This window comes from Corvus brachyrhynchos, unplaced genomic scaffold (assembly GCF_000691975.1).
Source record: "Corvus brachyrhynchos isolate BGI_N302 unplaced genomic scaffold, ASM69197v1 scaffold14, whole genome shotgun sequence".
NCBI classification, from domain to species: domain Eukaryota; kingdom Metazoa; phylum Chordata; class Aves; order Passeriformes; family Corvidae; genus Corvus; species Corvus brachyrhynchos.
Genome location: NW_008239110.1, coordinates 4,871,569 through 4,892,060, shown reverse-complemented (window position 1 = coordinate 4,892,060; position 20,492 = coordinate 4,871,569).

Below are 20,492 nucleotides of genomic sequence, written 5' to 3'. Positions count from 1 at the left end.
GGTTCCCCTTTCTTATAAGAAGTGGGCTTACTGCCTGTGTTCAATTTAATTACAGAGGGAAATATAAGCCAATGCCTAGATTCAGCCTAGAAGAAGGTGCTTCCTGATCTTTTTCCTAGCCTGAGAATCCCAATAAAGTGCATGGTTCTGTATGCAGATATCTTAATGAGCCTAGGCAGTTTGCCATCTTGAGCTTAAGCCTTTCAACTGTTTTCATATGGAGACCCTCCAAGAACTTAGAGCCAAACCAAGAAGCCAGTGGCAGTCTGTGTCATGTGGTCAGGAAAATAAAACATCCATGTGTGGTGGCACATACTGCAATGCAGACTGCACTGTACTTGTCAGTAGTGGTGTGGGCCAAGTCTGAAAATTATTCTTTTTGCAGCCAGTCTCAGCCTCCAAGAAGTGACATACTAATCCTAGAAGCCTGCAGTATACCACTGCAGCAGATCTTCCTGCGCACATAATCACAGACTCCTGTGAAAAATGTTCTTTAAAGGTATCATAGAATCATATGGACAGCCTTTAAGCTCACACGGAGTTCCGCTCAAATGATGTGTATGTAGACTCTTCCTGTCAATGCCTCTCATGTCTTCGATTTGCAAGACAAAATATATAATTAGTGATTAATCAATCACTTCTCACATTACTGTTTTGATCAGCTGACACTGCAGTTTATAGACTGCAAATCATAGTTCACTTGCAGGAAGGATGACAAGGCTCCAGAGGCAGTGCCAATCTCATAAATAATGGAATGAGAAAGTCATGTGGTCCTGTTGAAGACCCAAGATGGTTACTGGTACAGAGAGCTGGGCCTTATCTTCCTTAACTGAAATATTTATACATTTTTATAACTATATCAGAGAAAACTGAAGAGGGTGAGTATTCTTCTCTGAAAGGGGGCTAGGCTCACAACTTAGAGGAGCCAGGGCAAAGGCCTGTGGCATGGCTCTACCTTACTCACACTGTTTGCCTTGGGAAAATCCAGGTCTACTGCAAGCATGGCTACCAAGAGCAATTAGGACATAACCATAGCAGTATAAACTGGTTTCAGCTCTAGATTTTTGCAGTTCTGTGAGTTAGTGTTAAAATAAGTTTATACATATCTTTTGGGTGTGTGATAATCTGCCACAGATGACTCTGTTTGAGCACGGGAATTGGATCGAATCTCCATGTGATCTCCACAGCTCTCTTCCAACTTCAGCCCTGCTGTGATTCTGTGATTAATATACATTAATAGCAAGTCATGTCACAGTTATAAAACTTACAATTTTTAAAATTCAGACCAGTGTGGGTACTCACTGCCAAAACTGGTTGCTAAATTGGTGTCTGCAAGTGGTGGTGTTATTACCTGTATATATGCTCTGTTGCTTCTGCTACGCTGAGTAAATTTTTAGGTAAGGGTAAGGCACTAATTGTATGTGCATAATTGTGTGTGTGTGTGTTATTATTTTGCATTGTTTGTGAGTAAATTTAAAAAAATCAATAATTTGTGGAAGGCATGGTACATATTGTGATTTCCTTCCTATAATCACCCTCTGTTTCTGCCCAACCAGTTGTTTTGGCAACAATAACCAGTGAATATCTAAAACTTCCAAGGTTAAAAAAAATACTGAAGTTGTGAAGTGGAATTCCCTTAAGACCTTTCTCTGAGAGAAGATCTGGCAGAAGAGAAAGATATTTTTACTTTTGTGCTTGTGGGCAAAACCCACTGTTTTCTTTCATACTGCTTTCCAAGCCCTCCAGTTTTGTTGGGACAATGGAAATAACACCAACTGACAGATGTTCCTATTGAAGTTTTAATAAATCCTTAAAAAACATTGCTAAGACAGCAGCATCACTATTCTGCGTCCTTTGATGTATTTGTTAGACACACCCATAAAAATTTAAATTGAATACAGGCTCTACCACCAAACGAGTTAAGTTGTAAAAGAAACTTTCATTCTTTTCTAGAACCAGAAGCAATTATCCACAGCTCAAAGAATTTCAGCAGACATAATGAGGGTATGATATTAACCAGTCAATTGGACTAATCTGAATGACTGTCAGTACTCCCAGCAAAAGAGGCCTTATTATAGTTACAGCTATTACACTGCTGTAGTTACAAGGTTACTTAGAAAGCTGAACTCAATCTATCAGCATATTAGAGACTGAAATGCCAAATCATCAAACTGTAATCCTTAATATACCATTTAGAAATGGTGGGATGAGGAACAGGCCTATATGGAAACTCAGAGAGCATAGGAACTCCTTGACATAATTCTTCTCCATATTCTGAACCACTCATTCATCTGAATGATGTGAGGGAAGTTCCTATATGTTTTTTCTTCTTTCTGGAAGTTTTCTTCAGCTTGCAACTTGCTAGTGACACTTCCTGCATTGTAAGTTCTCATTTAAATGAACTCACTAAAGAGACTATATTTCATTATTACGGATTTTTTTTTTTACATTTGACTAATAAGAAAAGTGAAAAAGCTAGCATAAGTGTTGATACTGCATTATAGGATCTGGAATCATAATAATCAGGAAAAACAACAGGTTATTTCATGACTGGTAAAAATGGCCAGATTTTTTTCTCTCAAAACGTGTCGTTGAGTGCATTTTTCATGCATGATGAGGGTTCAACTGTGCTTCATTGCAAGGCCATAATTAGACAAGACTATTGCATACTACATTATGCATCTGGAGGTTAGAAGTGAGGATGATCAGGACCATAAAAGAAAAAGATTTTCTGTTCAATACTGAGAGCTGGAATGAGGGAGAATCTGGAGCTGGATTTCAGATCAAATGAGTTCAAGAAATGAACTAACAAGAACAATAATATAAAGTCCCTATGAGAAAGCAAGGCATGAAGAGAAAGACTTCTGATCCAAACAGAAGGAACTGCAAGAAGGACTGGACATGAACCTAGTACTGAGAGGAAAACAACAGTGTGGAGTGTTCTTTTCACTGGAGTGGGCTGACATCTTTCTTTGGCATCCTCACGGAAGTATGGAAATTGAGGGAACCACACCAATGAGAACAGAGTAAAAGTTCTTGGCTAGAAAGAGCTATTTTCCTTCCAATTTAACAAAAAGAGACTGAAAAGAAACCTGAAAGTTCTACATTAAGATACAAAAGGACAAATATGAGCATGTGACGTAGGAGAGAAAGGTGTTTCTTTGTTTGAACTCTTATACAAGATGTCTGTTTTCACCAGAGAACCAAATCAGCCAAAGACAGCTGGAAGCCCGGTACAGGCATGATCTGATTTTTGACTTTGCAGTTAGGCTTTTAGAGGTTGATTGTCTCTGAAACCTGTATTGGATGAGCTTACTTGCCTGCCTTACAGAAATCATTGATTTTAATCTCAAGTAGCATATTAGGAACAGTAAGAAAAATATCATATAGTAATAAAGAACAAATATATAGCAAATAAATCTAGTCTCTAGAGGATATTCTGGTGTAGTAGCTTAGGACTCTTTCTATACAATATTCTATTCATAGGTAGATGTGAACATATTTTGGTTCTCTCTCAAGCCAACTGTTAAACCAATTCCAACCCCAAAGTTATATTGCACGAGTTATGTCACGTGCAATTCAAAGTGATAAGCCCAGATCAGATTACTAAAAGTAGCATTTGGCTAATGACCAATGTACTACACATCAGCTTGCTGTGCGACTTTGATGACAAGGTACCTTAATCTCTTTTATACCAGTCCACTAGTACACAACAATTAAACAAGAGCGTATTCTGGCTGTGAGACTAACTTTATCTCCTCAATAATTCAGAATTTCTTTAAAAATTTGATATTTCTTTTCAATGTTCCCCTCTTCTAACTCTGTTTTAAGACCATGAGTAACTCTGACTCTTTTGTTTGGTCTCTATTCCTGCTTTCTCTTCTCCTTCTGAACCTGTTCCTCTTCTGCTGCCTCTGGGCTTAGCAGTTCCTTTCCTCACTTTAGAATATAACCTCTATCTCAGATTGCTGCCACAGAATCCAGAAGGTGAACAAAAAGGTAAAAAAAAAAGGAGAAATCTGTGTAACTGTGGAAGTCTTTGTACATTTGGTACCTATACCCATTGACATTTTATACAATTATATTTAACTATATATAGTTAAAGAAAATTGTATGTATATTTATATATATATGTATATATTTATATATATATTTATATATTTATATATTTTTGTATATATATATATATATAAACATTTCCATATTTTTTTTTCTATGACAATAGATATTCTCAGTATTTTTTATGGGCTACCCTCCACTAACAGATGTTTTGGGTGTATCAAATTCTGTCCAAAAAGGACACTTTTTGAGAATTTTCTTAAATAATTACAACATTAGTGTTTTATTTGAGCACAGTAATTCCAATTTGAATATTTAAACAGATCTACAACATTCTAAAATATTATTTATTCCTCTAGTAATTGTTGAAAGGCATGATTTTAGTTATACAGTGTCATGAGAAAAAAACATTCCTTGTCCTCACTGGAGAAAAGTTACCACTTTAATACTAGATTCCTTTATGAAGGATTCATATAATTTTATAGCCTTATAGTTCACAGAAAGTTTTCTTTTTAAAAGGTTCAGCTCAATGTTCATTTTAATTTAGCTCTTCTATAATGGAGTGTTTTTTACTGGAATGTTTACAGTTGGTGCATAGATAAATCATAAACAGAAATTCTAATTTTTTGGTAGTTATTCATATAAGTTCCATTACAGCCACACTGCAGGCAGTGATGCACTTCAGGGATTGTGCTGATGCTGATGTTATAAAGCAGAAGAACAAAGTTTAAATGGTCTGTAAATGTCAGCAGAATCCTGATAGTAAATTATGACCTTACTATTGACTCCTGAGTACCTTTAGCTACATTTTGTGCATTTCATATAATGAAAGTGTAGTTCTCTTCAGATGACATAAACAAAAGAGTAGTATATTCATGAATTAAAGAGGATATCAGATACCTATCAGGAGCTCTGTGAAGTTATTTGGAGAAGTGAAAGTCATCTTAGGAAAGCAATAATATCTAGTGAGTAGTATTGCAAGAAATACTAGCATCTGTATTCTCACAGGAATTAACTTATTTTTAACTTTTCTTTTTTTTTCTTTGGTGTAAGAGTTCAATATACAGAACTCTGAGATTCAGCATATTAAGCTTTCTTTATTCTTAAGCATAAAATTTGGATTCTTGCCTTGCTTTTCATTTATACATTGAAACTTTGTAGCTTTGAGGGGATACATTAATGTCCACTGCAGTGTCTGTGCCCATGAATGAGGTTCCGAGGCAAACTGAATTCAATAATACAGAGTTGATTATGGTTAACAGAACCACAGGTTTGTGCTTGACATATAAGTGACCTTGTAATCCTCTCCTTAGAATTCTTGCCACCATTCCTCCCTCCTGCCACTCTCCTTTATTGTGTTTTAAAATTAGGTTAGAAGGACTTTGGGGCAGAGACCATCCTGTCACTTACATTCCAAGGAAGAGCTTATTTTTTTTACTGCACTGGAAATGTATCTATTGTGCAGATAATTTTTTGAGCTCCTAGTTGTAAATGTTAAAATTTCATATCCTCCTCATTCACATTCCCTTCATAATCCTAGGTGGCATTCAAGAAAGTTATATGTTGCTCATTTCATTTCACAGCAATGAAAATGATCTCCACTGGCTTCTTTCTTTCCTCAACATCACCCAAAAATTCCTGCCTTACCTATTTCTTTCATACCATTTTACTTACTGTTGTAAATCTGGGTGTAGTCAAAGTGATATTAACAATTTTTTTTTTGTGTGTCTAACCAATCCCAAAATTCATTTGTTCCTTTGTACAAAACACATAGCTGTGCCAGTGAGCTTAGTAAGGCAGTGCTGGATTGTATCTGGTTTGGGATAAACATCTTCATATGCTGCTGCTCTTTTGTTTGGGATGCAAAGGCCATTCCTTTTAAAAAGTTAGTCTGTTGGGAGAAGAGTACGGCTCCAAAGTAAAGGAAAGCTGTTTGAATGTGTCACCAGTGAAGTCAGTGCACAGCCATGATAGGATTGAAGCTTTGAAATTCCTATTAAAAAAAAACTTTGAAGCCTTTGGAGTTTCTCCTTGGCAAATGATGATACCCTAGTACAGGAATTCTTCCCCTTTAAAAATAGTGGGATCATCAGGCACCTTTATTGTCCTTATCAGAAATAGCTACTGTCTTTTACTGCTAAAAATGGCTTCTGATGAGTACACAATGCTGTACTGCAGATACACTGGGTAGTATTCTAGAGGCCATAAGAATTCTGTACATTAGAAATAAATAGCTCCTTCTAATACCAGGAAAATCCAAGTGATGCCTAAATTTCTTATGTATCCTGCGTCAGAAGCCAGCTAGGAACAAATAATAAATCAGTATTGATTGAAGCACTCAGGAAGGTCAGAGAACCAAAGTGTTGTGAATTGGACAAGTGTGGTCAATAAAAGAGGCAAATCCCATTTGACCATTCAAAACAAACACAGTTCTTGAAATATTCACTGTAAACTTCATCAGATTTTTAAAAAATATCTTACATAAGCATTTTTCAGACCCTGATGAGCTATTGGCTTTCATCCTTAATAACCAGTATAAGGATGCTGACATACCTTGACTACAAAAACCTGGGCTGCTAATGAAGCAACGTGGAAGCAGAGAAGTAGTGAACCCTTCTCAAGGGGTCTTCTGTCCTTGTTGAGTTCAGGCATCATGTGGGTGAGAAAAAGTCTTATATCATCTGAATGGGAAGACAGGATTTTAGTCAGAGCGTTTTGTATATTCTTAGGAAACCTGGACCTATTGTTTCTATCCAGCTGCTCTGTTCAGTGTGTTCACAGCAGATCAGAGCTCTTCCAAGCTGGGAGCCCATGGCCTATGCCCATCTCACTGCATCTACATCTTTTCCCAGTTTCTGCTCCAATGCTGTGTTCACCTTCAGAACCATGCAAAACCATTATCCTTTACGTATTTAAGTACCTGCTGAAGACTCACTTTTATTGAGCTGTTTGTCAGAGGTTATATCACTATAAATATAAAGATGCACAAGCATCATGTCATATAGAGCAATTTCTCAAAATATTTAGATATGGTTCTTATGCTACATCAGTGGTCACACTTGTTTATCTATAGGTTTTACTAGCAGCACCAGATAAATACCTATTGAGACTGAAAACAATTGTTTTTCAAACAAGCATAAGAAAATGTGAGTTGATGGTTTAGTCATCTCTGGTATTAAATAGCCCAGGAACACAAGCAGTTAGCACAGGCCATCCCCTCTAGTTGCATATATCTCTAGGAGTTTGCATATAAATACATTTACTCAGACAACTGCTCTGGAGCTTTCAGACTGATTTGCAGTGGAATGCTTGGAAACAAGTCATATGTCTGAGCTCAAGATGCTGCACACACAGTTTGCTGCAAGAAAAGACAATTGACTTCTGCTTTATCTTCACTGAAGGGGAAAGACATAAAATAGTCATAGAATAGTTTTGGATGAAAGGAATCTCTGGAGGTCAACTAATCCCACCCCCTGCTGAAAACAGGTCTAATTAGATCAGGTTGTTCAGGGCCAGCCAAGTTTTTACCACCACTGAGGACCACCCCTCACAATGTATATGTGTCTAGGCCTTATATCCAGTTTAAATTTTTTACATTCAAAGACTTCCTAAATTCTACTGTGAGCCTTTTAATTAAAAATTGGTTTCCCAGTTTAGATACTTTTATACCAGATTTTATACTAACTTTGGAAAAAGAGTTTTCATATGACAAGAGGTATACAGACTTTGAATATAAACCAAAATTTACCTCCGAACTTTTAATCTAAATGTTTAAACCAAAGCTTTTATTCCTAAAATAGAACTTGCACATGCTTGGATTCAGTCTATATTCTAACAAGCATGAATTTGCTGATTGAAGAAAAGAAAACTTCTGATATTCCCCTGCACCTTTTGAAAATGCACCATGTCCAAACGAAATAGGAAAAAAACCCCTCCATTTATTAGAGTAACCCAGGTTTCATTTTGTACTCATATTTCTACCTAAACTAGAAGCAGAATATAATCTGCCCTTTTTACCTTGGTGCATGTTCTGTTTGGCCGTTTAATGGTTCTGATGTTGACAAGCCAATCAAATGAAAAACATTTTGATTTAGCTTTTTAATTATTACTTTATTTTATTTGTGTTCACTGAGATGAAATAGAAAGGAACTGCAAAAGCTATATGCCCTTGAGATGCAAAAGGATTCTTGTGAAGAGGTAATATCTTTGGAATAGTGTACTGAATGTTAGCTATTGTGGGCTGTGCTGAAACATTTCACCACTCTAGTCAGAAAGAAGATTAAAACCTCCCATGTGCTATAGAGCTGACCAGTGACAAGTCATCTCATCCAGCAGGGAAGATGCATGTGTAGGAGACAGCAGGACTCTTTTGTCGGTCACAGCAGATGGGAGCAGTGAAGTGATTTTATGAGATGTGAGATGATGGACTGAAAGATTGAAATTGTAAAATATTCTTGCTTGTCATGAAGGGCAAGAGGTTTTATTTTTAAGGTTTTCTAATCACTGTGTCAGGTTTAACAATCCCTAATGCATAGCTATAAGTGCTAGCTGCAACAATAAAGAAGAGCCTGATTGTCTCTGTTCTGAGGTAGCTGTGGACTGTGTTGATCTGTAATTGCAGAGTACTGAAGTGGTCTCTTACATTCAGTATTAGCATGTTAACTATAGACACTCTGGGGCTCTGCATAGTGAAACTCATGCCAAATTTCAAACGTGTGTTACTTTTGTCTGCTCACAGCCATCTGATGGTTACAACCAACAAACACTGTCAGCATCATGCAAAGTACTGAATACTGGTTGTCACTCTATTCACTAAGTCAACTGACCATAGTCAGTCTCTGAGAAGTGCTGCTCCCAAGACCTCAGCACCACAGCAAAGTTTTGCTATGCAATAAGACTCAACAGTCCCATTTTACTGACCTTTTTTTTCCATTCCACCCATCAGAATGGAAATAGTCAAAAGCAGCAGTTTCAAGATCTGAATGAAATTTTCATACTACACTTTTATCCTTAGCTGCAAGCCATTACTGGACACTACTTTGTCCAATTTAAAATGGTTTTGATATCCATGGTTATCTGTTCTGCAACACCAAAGCTAGGGGAAAAAGGTCTTTTTTGACTGCAAACTCCTTGACATATCAGGTGAATCTTTGTGCAGTGAATTTACACTTGCTGACAATAGGCTTATTTAGGTTTTGCTCTTGAGACTTAAAATTAACTCATGGATCACACTTTCCCTGAATTTGAAGGCAAAAATTGAAAGCCATTAACTTAAAAATACTTTCCTGCCCTGCTGTGCCCTTCTTCAGTCAAATTATTGGGATTGATATAATTTTTTTTTAATTTCAATCAACAGAGGCTGTGTTTACTTGATTTTGCTTGTATACTTTATATACTTATATAAAAAGCTTAATTTCAGTATTCCTCCTTCTTTCTCATCAAGTCTGTAAAAGGATGGAGTATTCTGCCTGTCTGCCTTTAGACAAAATTCTATCTTGTAATGAAAGTTCCAGTCTAAATTGATGTTGGTGGCTAGAAATATGATATCCTAGCCAACTTTTTAGTAATAGTCTTCATTCCTCTCTCATTCTCAGCAGTAGCTCTGGCATTCATTATCTATTTAATATCCGATGCCAATTCCATTAAAAAGGAATCCAATTGAAATGTACAAAATTCAGTTTCAAACTTTGGTGCACAGAATTTTTGTTCAAATGTGACCCCTATTTCTTGTGCATGTTATCAATTTTCAAATGAAATATTTGGATTTGCAAAATAGTCCAGCTTGCAAAAGGGGAGATGTGAAGGCAAGTAGTTTTCATCAACGGGGGACTTTATGATGTATCAGCTCCTGCTGATTTTCCTTTTCTATCCACAGGCGAAGCATGGAAATTCTCCTTTTGAGGGGCAACAGAATCTTTTGTTAGACCACAATAGAAAAGCTTACAATACTAAATTTTTATTGTATGCAAGACAACTCATAATACTCTTATTGTAGGCATCTCCAAAGGTATGTGTGTGTCATAGTATTTGATGTTCTTGAAAATAATTTTCCTCTCTTTTCAGAGTGCACAGATTCTTTTTTTAAGAGACAATCTACACAGGTGAGCAGATAAAATATAGAGTACTGTCCAAAAGTCAAAAAGTTATGAAGAAATTCCAAGGTTTAGAGATATGTTGTGGGAACTGGAGTAAGAAAGATGTGAAAAATGGGTAAAATAAGACCAGACAAGCTACACCAGAATAAGATTATGAAAAGCAAAGGGCAAACACAAATATTGAATAGAAAGATGAAGAGATGAACAGATTAAAATATTTAGTTGCCTTGTTGCTATGACAGCAACATTATTTCACCAGGACTAGATAACACAGAATAGACTTGGAGGATGACTAGTAAGAAACATGTTCCAAGAGTCCTAAGGATAATGTTCATGATGTGCACTTGGATTTTAAATGTTGAGCTTCAAAATGCCTTCTGTGATTTTAGGAGTGTGATCCTGAGGCCTGTTACAGTTCTCCAACTGATGTCCACTAAATAAAAATCAAGACAGAAACTTTAAACTATTCATATCCAGCAGAAAGAAGATAGGAAATGCTAATTATACTAAATTCCATTTCATATGGAGTGTTTTTACATCTGAAAAATATATGGAATGTTTTTCCGCATGTTTTTCTTGTGGTTACTTTTGCATTAATATATCTTTCTAACACTAAATTTCCATTAAGTGGACATAAAAAATTCTCTCAGATGTTATGTAAATTTTCTTTGCCATAAAGTGAAGATAGGATGTGGAAATTTTTGTATTTTTGGAAGAACAACTTATTCTAAACAAACTGTTTTGAATAGTCTTGTGCTCTCTTGAATATATGACTGCTAGTTAAATCCCCCGGAATAAAAATTCCTGACCATGGTCTCATTCCCTTCCCTTCCCTTCCCTTCCCCCCGCCATCCCACTGCTGCCCACTTCGCTTTACCTCTGCTGCCTGTCTGCCTGACTCGTGAAATGCTAAACAATTTTGATATTTACCTGTTTATGATTAAATTGCAAAATGATCTGTTTAGTTCTGTTTTAAATTAAGGTCTGCATTAAATGTCATAACATCACATTCCCTCCCTCCCCTTCCCTTCCCTTCCCTTCCCTTCCCTTCCCTTCCCTTCCCTTCCCTTCTTTAGAGATCTGTTTGCAAATTACATGCCTCAGATTAAAATGACTAGTAGATCTTTTTTCTTTACAAGATTGATCAGAATCATTCCTATACAGAACAGAAATGTCTGAATTTTTGAAGACCTCTAAATGATGAATATTTGATATGCAAATAAATATTTAAAAATTAACAGAAATATTTAATGCAAAGCTGATTGACTTTTCTTTAATACCATTTTGGCTCTGATACAATGTAACAGACAGACCAAATGCATTTGTTTTTTTATAAGAGCTGACTAGATTTATTCTGAACATTCTAGTAGGAAAGCAAACTAGATTTACATTTAGAAAAGCAATTATTTATGTTTGCACAAATAAGTTATGTAGTATCATATCTCAAACTAGGAAATATAAGAAATTGTTTCTGAAGTCTTGAGCATGTTTCATTTTCAATTTTATAATCATTTGTGTGGCATGTACTTTATTACGTCTGGCTGATGATACATTTTTATTTGGAAATGGGTGTAAAACATGGAAAGAATACAAATCATGAAAGTGTAGAAATAGGTAAATTGGTAATCATTAAGGATGAGAAAGCATATACATATAAATTTCATAAATCTGAATTCTCCTTTTTAAAAATGGGAAGTTTATGAGAATGAGGCTATTAAATATAAAATTAATGGAAACCTGGAAAAATGCAGAGAATTTAACTGGGCTATTATGGATCACCTTGATTCTGACTTTCATGTGCATTACACTCATGGGCGATGCTCTGTAATATTTTGTGGTGACATTTTCTTGATTTTTAAAGTACTTATAATGCTTTGGCTTTACCCATTCTGTATTAGTGAGTTTCTATGATGCACCTTGAATTACTCACCTATGATTTTGGCCTTTTTGGCTTTTTCAATAACGACTAGGTCTTGAAGTTATCTTTAGTATGTTTTTGGCTTCTTCACGATACCGGAGAAAATACTGCTTGTTTATAAATATACTGGATCTTTTAACTCACTTTAATAAGGGATCTATCATGCTAGGGTATCTGATAACATAAAGCCTGCACTGCCCCTCATGTGTCTCTGCTGCGCCAGTGCTGCTTTGGGATCCTTCAGGTAACGAAACGAATTTACTCTTTGCATTTCAACCTGGGTTTGTGGTTGTTCTGGCCACCTGCCTGTGCAACTCACACAAACTCCAAAATTAAAGAAAAAAACCCCCACACCCAGCCCAAACCACAGTCTATTTACTTTAATGCAACAACACAAAAGAGGAAAGGAATTCCCTGCTGTCTAAAACAAGTCACGTGTCAACACTTGCAAGAGAATGACGGTAACTGTGAATCTCCCTGTAATAGCTTTCCTGACAGTGACCTTTAACAGAAAGTTCAAATAAGAGTGGATATAAATTATTAAGCAGGTAGTGTGCCAGAGCCAGAATTTTCTCTTTTTCTTGCACTCATTTCATCTTAAGATTGAAGCATTTTGAACAAGATGATTTTTCTGTGCAGTCTCTAACACAGCAGGGGCCTTGTCTATGATTGCTATTGTGATAAATATGAAACAGTACCAATAATCTTGACTAATATTTGCCTTGTTTAGGATTAGCTATGGTATAAATGGCATTTCCATGGTCTGTTTTCAGAGTCTGATTTTCTGTTTTTCATTCTGTGCCTTCTAATCAACTTGCACTTCCTTTTTTATTTAGGTTGTTCTTTCATAATTCCTGATTTCCAGAACAGTGACAACAAAACGAGTGAAAAAAACCCATGCTGGAATCTATTTTAAAGGCATGAAGCAAAATGCCTTTTGCAAGTCTTTACAAGTCATGCCTACAATGCAAGTAATGAGTAAGAAATGTATGATGAGAAATGTCTGATTACCGCAAATCAAAATCAGATATACAGCTGGTAAATGACAGACAGAAATTCTTAATACTGAGAGTTTTCATGCTTTGTACACTCTCAAGTTAGATTTTACATGAACCAAAATAGAAGATATTTTATGTTTAAATATTTTTTAGCTGAGTAATCTAATGCTTAATGAAGGTTCATGATTCTCTGAACTTTCAGATGATGGGCTGTCTCTGATTTTTTAGTTTTTGTAATTTTTAATTTGGTTTGGTTTTGTTGTTTTTGTGGGGTTTTTTGGTTATTTTTGTAGGAGATGACTATTACAAAGTAAAATAAGGGTACTGTGAAGTGATGACACACAAGCAAGCTTCTTTGCATCTTACTAATTCACATGAAAAAAGCAAACTCAGCAAACTAGAATGATCATGTCTTAGAGTCCCTAATAATTAAAACAATGCAATTACTGTTTAAAAGCTGATTGTGGCAATTGCATATAATTTCCACTGCGGATCATCTCATCAACCATAAACTCTAATATGGAGGTAAGTGAAGAAGAAACTCATTTAGAGTAGGTACTTGCTCTGTATGTCCTATGAGCACAATCAATTTCCAGTGTCCTCAGGTCCTGCAGATAACATCGTTTTTGCAATTCAGTTGATAATTCATCAGTAAAACTATTTCTGATGAGAAGTCATGGACTCCCACTAGTCCTTTTATTCCTTTGGGCTCTAGACTACATCTGATCTACCTTATCTGATCTTGAGATATGTTGAGATGTCCTCAGTTTTCACTTCCCAGCTGGTAAATTTCTGCATAAAAACCCCCTTTAAAAAGAAACCCCTTGCAACAGACACTCATCAAGACACAGCAGACATTTTTGGTTTAGGGGGGATGCATTTCTTTCTGTGTATATCCTGTACAGATAAACCTCAACGTTACATCAGTGTTGGTATAGCAATTATGATTAACATTTCTATAAGGAAGGACATTAGTAGGGAGTCACATTGTGGTCATCTAGTATAATACATGGTAATCCATTTAGTCACTCACAGAATTATAGAATAGGTTATTTAGGAATACACTGTTCTTCAGGGATATTTCAGACACGATCTTGTTTAAATCAAAATAAAGAGACTGTTCTGGATAATCTAATTTATTTCTTGAGTAGGTATTAATTTAAAAAAAAGAGCTCATTCAAAAAGAAAATTAATATTTTTCAAGAATCAGAAGAAAGCAGTGTGATTTTGGGATTCTGAAAACAGAATTAACATCTATTAATTTTGAAAGAGGAACAGGAAGTGAATGATAGAAAGAGTTACCATCTTGGCCCTTGTTTGGCTTTGATAAACTATGTCTTTATGTAAACTGAAGCCAAAGCCTCCAAATTTTTATTCCTTCTTTATTAAAGTCCAAAAGAATGAGATTACATGCTTACAATTTTACTTTTTATAAGGCTCTGCTAAAAAAATTATTTCTTATTAGCTCCCCTAATCCCACGTCTCCCCCAGACTCAGTTTAGTAATTTGTGGAAGCCCATGAGTGCTGCTGAGAAGTTTTACATGTCCATGCATGGTCCACGTTGCAGAAACATGACCAGACTGGAGGCCTTACCAGATAAGTCAAAGGAAGCTTCAGAGACAGAAAGTCTTTTATTACCATCCTCATGTCTCTGCTGGGTAGGAAGCACTGTTTAATAAACATCTCTTTTCTGAGCTAGATGGCAATGTTTAATATTTTCTGTGCCAGCACTAATTAGCTGGAGATGTAATAAGTATTCTCACAAGTCTACATGAATACACATTTTCTACATGAGCTACATGAATACTTCAGTTCCAGATTTTTAAAAATATTGAGAAGTTTTCTGAGTCACTGGTATAAATAACTAACAACATTTTTAATAGTGAGAATTATTGAAGAAAATAGTACTTTATACTGGTATTTTTGGAATCTAAATGGGATGAACTGGGAAATTGTCTGTCTCTTCATTTGATTTTGGAGACCATGAAAGGACTCAATTTTAGTCAGTAATTGTAGGCAGCAGAAACAATTTGTGACTTTCCAATGTGGTGTTATGCATAATGATTGTTACCAAAGTATTCTAGGCGAAATAAACCCTCCTGTGTAAAAATACTTGTAATCTTAACCACAAAGGTGTAATCACATCTTAACTGAAATCTAAATTTGCCAAAACTTGAAAGTATGGACCCTCATTCAGTAATCCATAATCTCTTTTCTTTCTCATTTTTATTCTCTTTCTTTTACGACAATTTGATAATTAAGTTTAAGGGGTGTATTCAGTGTCCCATTCTGATGAAAAGTTATAAAGCACAGAAAAAACCCACGACAGTTCACTGACCACCCACTTCTTTGAAATCACTGTATAATAAATACACAAAATCATTACTATTTAAAATATTTAATGAGAATAAGGTTGATTTTTCCAGAGAAAATCATAATCATATACCTCTGCAAGAAAAACTGGATATGCATCTAATATATTCTCCTAAACTGAATATTTCATGGTGGAAACCACCATATTTGATGGTAGATCTTCATGTATCTGAAGATTACCATTCAGGAGATAAGGCTTGATAAACTGCAAAAGGATATAAAACAACCATTTTTAACATGTCGAGTAAAACAGAGAATGTATTTAAGATACTGCAATTTCCATTTCACCAAAACTTTCTACTTGCTACAGATTCACTTTCTTCTGTATCCTTTCTTAATGTGCCTTTCCTCATATCTTATGAAAACTGAAAACTGGAGCCATTCCTGGCTCCACTCTCACCCACCAGTTTCAAGGCAAACTGGCAAGATGCCATAAGCCATCCCACAGCCTAGTGAGGCTGCTGGGCCATGCAGATGCTGGGCAGCAGATAGTTACTCAGTTCCTTGGAAATTCTTGCTGCTGGAAGCTTTCCTTCCACTGAAACCGTTTTGCCCCATGAGCTTTTTCTTTTTTGAAAGTATTTGATTGGTGTAGTAGTTAGTGCCTGAAGCTGGTTCACATTGTGACTGTGACACTGACTTCTTCTCCCCAAAAGTCACATCTGCCAAAACGTGGCTGTTCAAAATGTCAGGGAAATTCCTTTCAGCTCTTTTCTGTAACTAGACACACTGGTAACCAGAGAAGTCTTAGTAAAAGTTCTCTAATTTCAGTCATTCAAACTAAAGTTCTTTTCAACTTTCTTAAGAAAACCCAGAGCAAAAAAAGAGTATAAAAACTTGTTCTGAGAAAATAGGATGGGCAAGGGACAGGATATAATTAGAAGTCTGGGGGGAAATCCTTTTTTGGTGAAAAAGTAGTTCCTATGGTGAAGTGTGAGTGAAAATTTAGAAGGCTGTGAAGGTGTTGACTCCCACAAAGTAGTACCACTGGGATAAATCCCAGGCCAAACAGAAGAGAAAATGAAGTGGCAAACCAGGAGAAACTTGGATTGGACAGGCCCCATTCTGTGCTGTTTTTTAGTGCCTGTGGCTAAAGAATGAATTCTGGAAAGGCTAAAGTGTACTGAATGGACTACATCTTATTTCATAGTCATGGTGGAAATTATCCAGGATGAGAAAAATTTGCTGAATTTAAGTTACTAAAAAAAAATCCATGCAAGGAGTTTCTTGAAGAACATCAGTTTGTTCAAAGACTACCAACTCTTCTGATTTTCCACTTCTTCTCCCCCCCGCCATTTAAAACACCATTTTTGTTGTTTCTTGAGCATTCTTTATCTAATTGTATATACATAGCATTGCCACCTACTAAATACAAATAGTGTTTCAGATGATCATTACTTCCCCTTGGATTTTAATCACTTGACAAAACTTTTTGAGCCTAGTTTTCTTCTGTCAAGACAATTTACACTGTTGTGTGTTGGATGAAAATATAATGAAAAATATGTACCTTTCATATTTTATACTGCAAAAGCTGGAGGAGGCTCTCACTTATTTCCAATGTTTAAAATAAAACAAATTTATGTAGCTTTTTTCTGATTCAAATAATAGAACCATGAACAACTCAAGTAGGTAATGAATAAGATAAATTGTCATCAAGATAGAGATCTCTTCATTGTGCTGACTACATTAGTGGAATTGTTCCCTTGATTGTTTTTCCACCGAAAACAAGAATGTTTGTCCATTATACATCTATTATGAAGAGAAAATTCCTCCAATAAAAATTTCTTCTGTTTCACTTGTTCTGCTGTGTTTGTGACAAGCAAACATAATTTCTCTTCTATTTTGTTTGCCAAATGTGTCAGGGGCAGGCATTTAGACAAACTCATATATCAAGAAAAGGGCTGGATTCAAGCTTTGCCAAGGAGGACTGGGAACAGTACTTAGATCAACTTACAGCAGAAGTTTTTGAAACCCTAATTGCTGAAATGTGGAAAGTGCAGAACCTGAGGAGGCTCCTCTAAATCATGCTAGTAGCAGAAGTTAAACCAAAGATCATCTGCTTGACCCTACTACAGTTGTCCTTCAAGCTCTAAGTTGAGGGCCTGACATCAGGCAGTAAAACAGAAAGAGACAGAGCTGAAGGAAAGAGAAGGAAGGAGATTCAAAGAATCATCAGACTGACTTTATCATAAAGATGACGGGTGAGTTTTAGCTTACAGCTGAGGTTATCAAAGGTAACCTAAAAAGGAAAAAATATCCCAGACTTTTACAACAAGAGATCAATAGAAACACTGTAAAAAGGATGGGGATCAGCTGGAGGAGAAGCTGATGAATCCTTGAGAGCTAGAGGACAGCCAGGGTAAAATGAAATTACAGAAGTCAAAGGATGATGAGATTAAAGAAAACACTTGGTTGAAAACGAAAACCAGACAGGTCAAGAGACTGAAGACAATGTGCTGATTCTAACATTTGGTTGCAAAAAGTGCAAAGGACAGAATCTAGATTGAAGATGGAAAGCAAAATGCACATTTAGACATGATTAAACATATAATTATCTAAATTTAAGCTAATTTTTGAGATTGATCTTTGAATCATTGAATAGGAAGAACCAGCTGCAGAAGACAGCTTGATTTAAAACAGGGCTTTTAAGACTGAATCCCCTTACCATTGATCAGAGATTAATGAGATGACCAGTTGAGGCTTGGATAATTGTCAACTATGTCTCTGATTTGTAATATCAAGGAAAAACTAAAATGCAAGGTGCTCCAGGCAAGTGAGAATAATTTACTTATTGTGTTCTCAAAAACAAATTCCAAACTCACACAGTGCAGAAGTTGGAGTCACAAACAGAATGAGCTCTCTTTAGAAAGTGTATTCAGGAAAAGAATTTGTTTCTTTTAGAGTATGGCTTTTCTGTACCTGGAGGGCAGCTTTACACCCAAGATGTGCTACTGTGAGAGTGAATAACAGCTGAGTCTCACTTAGGGAAAAAATTCCTATCTGGTGAAGCTCAGCTTCCTGGAGAACACTGAAAAAAATTGTTGCAGTGTTTACACTCTCAATGAAACAAAAACCACTTCGTCTCACTCTTGCAATATTCTTTCACATAACTGAAAGTTTAGGCTGAAACAAATATTCTAGAGGGAGAACAGTTTTATCTGTCACTAGATGAGTGCTAAAAAAATACTCAAAATACGTTCATCATCAGCTTATTTTGTTTGTTTGTGGTTTTTATTATCAGGAACAAGGAATAGCTGTGCAGTCTATCCAGAGTTATTATCCTCTTAAAATACTTGTTACTGATTTGATATCTGATGGGCATTGCAAATAGTGTTGTTTTAAATGTGACATTGTGAATACAAAATAAGCTCTTTCACAATGTATACAGAAATAACATTCTTTGTTTCCAGCACCTTTTGCATGCTTTGGTTTCTCTGTTTGTATGCTGGTCTTGCATGAACCAATATATTCATGCAGTTGATAAATCAGTTCCTCCAGACACTGGAATTCTTTAGGCACACTTTCAGGTATAGCTTGTGTTCAATTTATAGCAGCCTGCCACTCTAGAAACAGTGTGATCAGCATCCTATTTAGTGGACTCATTTAACTAGGATTCTCTCTCTTTCTAGTTCTTGGTTTTTTTTTACAGAGAGGAAGTCATCCTTGACAAAAACTAAAAGGAATGGACAGTCTGCATTTGCAAAGTGTGAATAGCACTTTTCCCATGATTAGTTTGATTACTCACGTAATAAAAACAGTATGGCTAGTATTGTCCTAAGTCTGAAGGTGACCTTTCCAACATTTTAAATAATAGAGAGATGATTTATGGTGATGCATTCCATGCTATTACACTTTGACATATATAAATGATGTTCTGAAATTCTATAATGTATTAATTTGCTCATGTTATCTGTAGATATTGCACTATTATACGTGAACTTCTATACTATCCTAATATAAAATTTATTTAGAAACCAAATTAATTAACAGTAAAAAAAATACTTAAATTATTTCTTTAATAAACTAAATAAATTAAAAATAACATGAATATATATAAATAAAGAATTTTACATCTGATTGGAAACATTTCAGTTAAGTATTTCATTGTGACAGAATTTTAATAATTGCATGAAAATGTTGGACTTTAAATTCCTCACAGGTATTTAAAAATAGCAGGAAAAAAAGTATATCATGAATATAACAGTGTATCTGTTTCTTCTTTCCTTTCTTCCACTCTTCCTCCATTTTCTGAACTAGGAAATAAATACAGCATCTGCTGCAGAGCCGCAGAACCACAGCATGGCTGAAGTTGGAAGGGACCTCTGAAGGTCACCTTTTCAACCCCCCTGCCCAAGCATGGCCACCTAGAGCTGGCTGTCCAGGACTCTAGTTAGATAGTTTTTTAATATCCCCAAGGATGAAGACTCCACAACCTTCATGGTCAATCTGTGCTAGGGCTCAGTCACCCTTATAGTAAAATCTAAGGTTTATAAATGTACAGATACTGTATATATTGTCAGAAGAAATTTACATGGATCAGCATAGTTGGGTTTAATTGCAGGATTTTTTAAAAATCTTCTTTCATTTGTCCTTTAACAGAAAGAATGTCCCTGTTTTTTTTTCCTCAATGTGTGCATTTTCTGTGACTCACAAAATTTTGCTGCAATTTTGCTGTGAAAAAATCACTGAACATGACCACCTTCCTCTTGTTTCCTGAAGTCTCCCTCTGTATTCTCTAGCTGAATAGCCCTGGTGTTACCTTATGGTGTTGGAATTTATGAATGCGTAAGATGTCTCCCTGTCTGCTTCTTTAGTGAGTAAAGGGGCTGACAAGATTGCCTGGGATGCTTTCTGTAGGCTCAGAACTGTTGCAGCTGCAGGGAGACAGTGATTAAAATTACAAAGGTCTTCAGTCTCCTGGTTCAGAGGACAAGGGAAGACTTTTTGTGACAGAACACTGGGTTGTTTTTTTGTTATTTTCTTTCTGCCGTTGCAGTTATTGCTGTATGGTTACATGTGGGTTCTGGAAAGTGTTTCCTCCCCGTTTA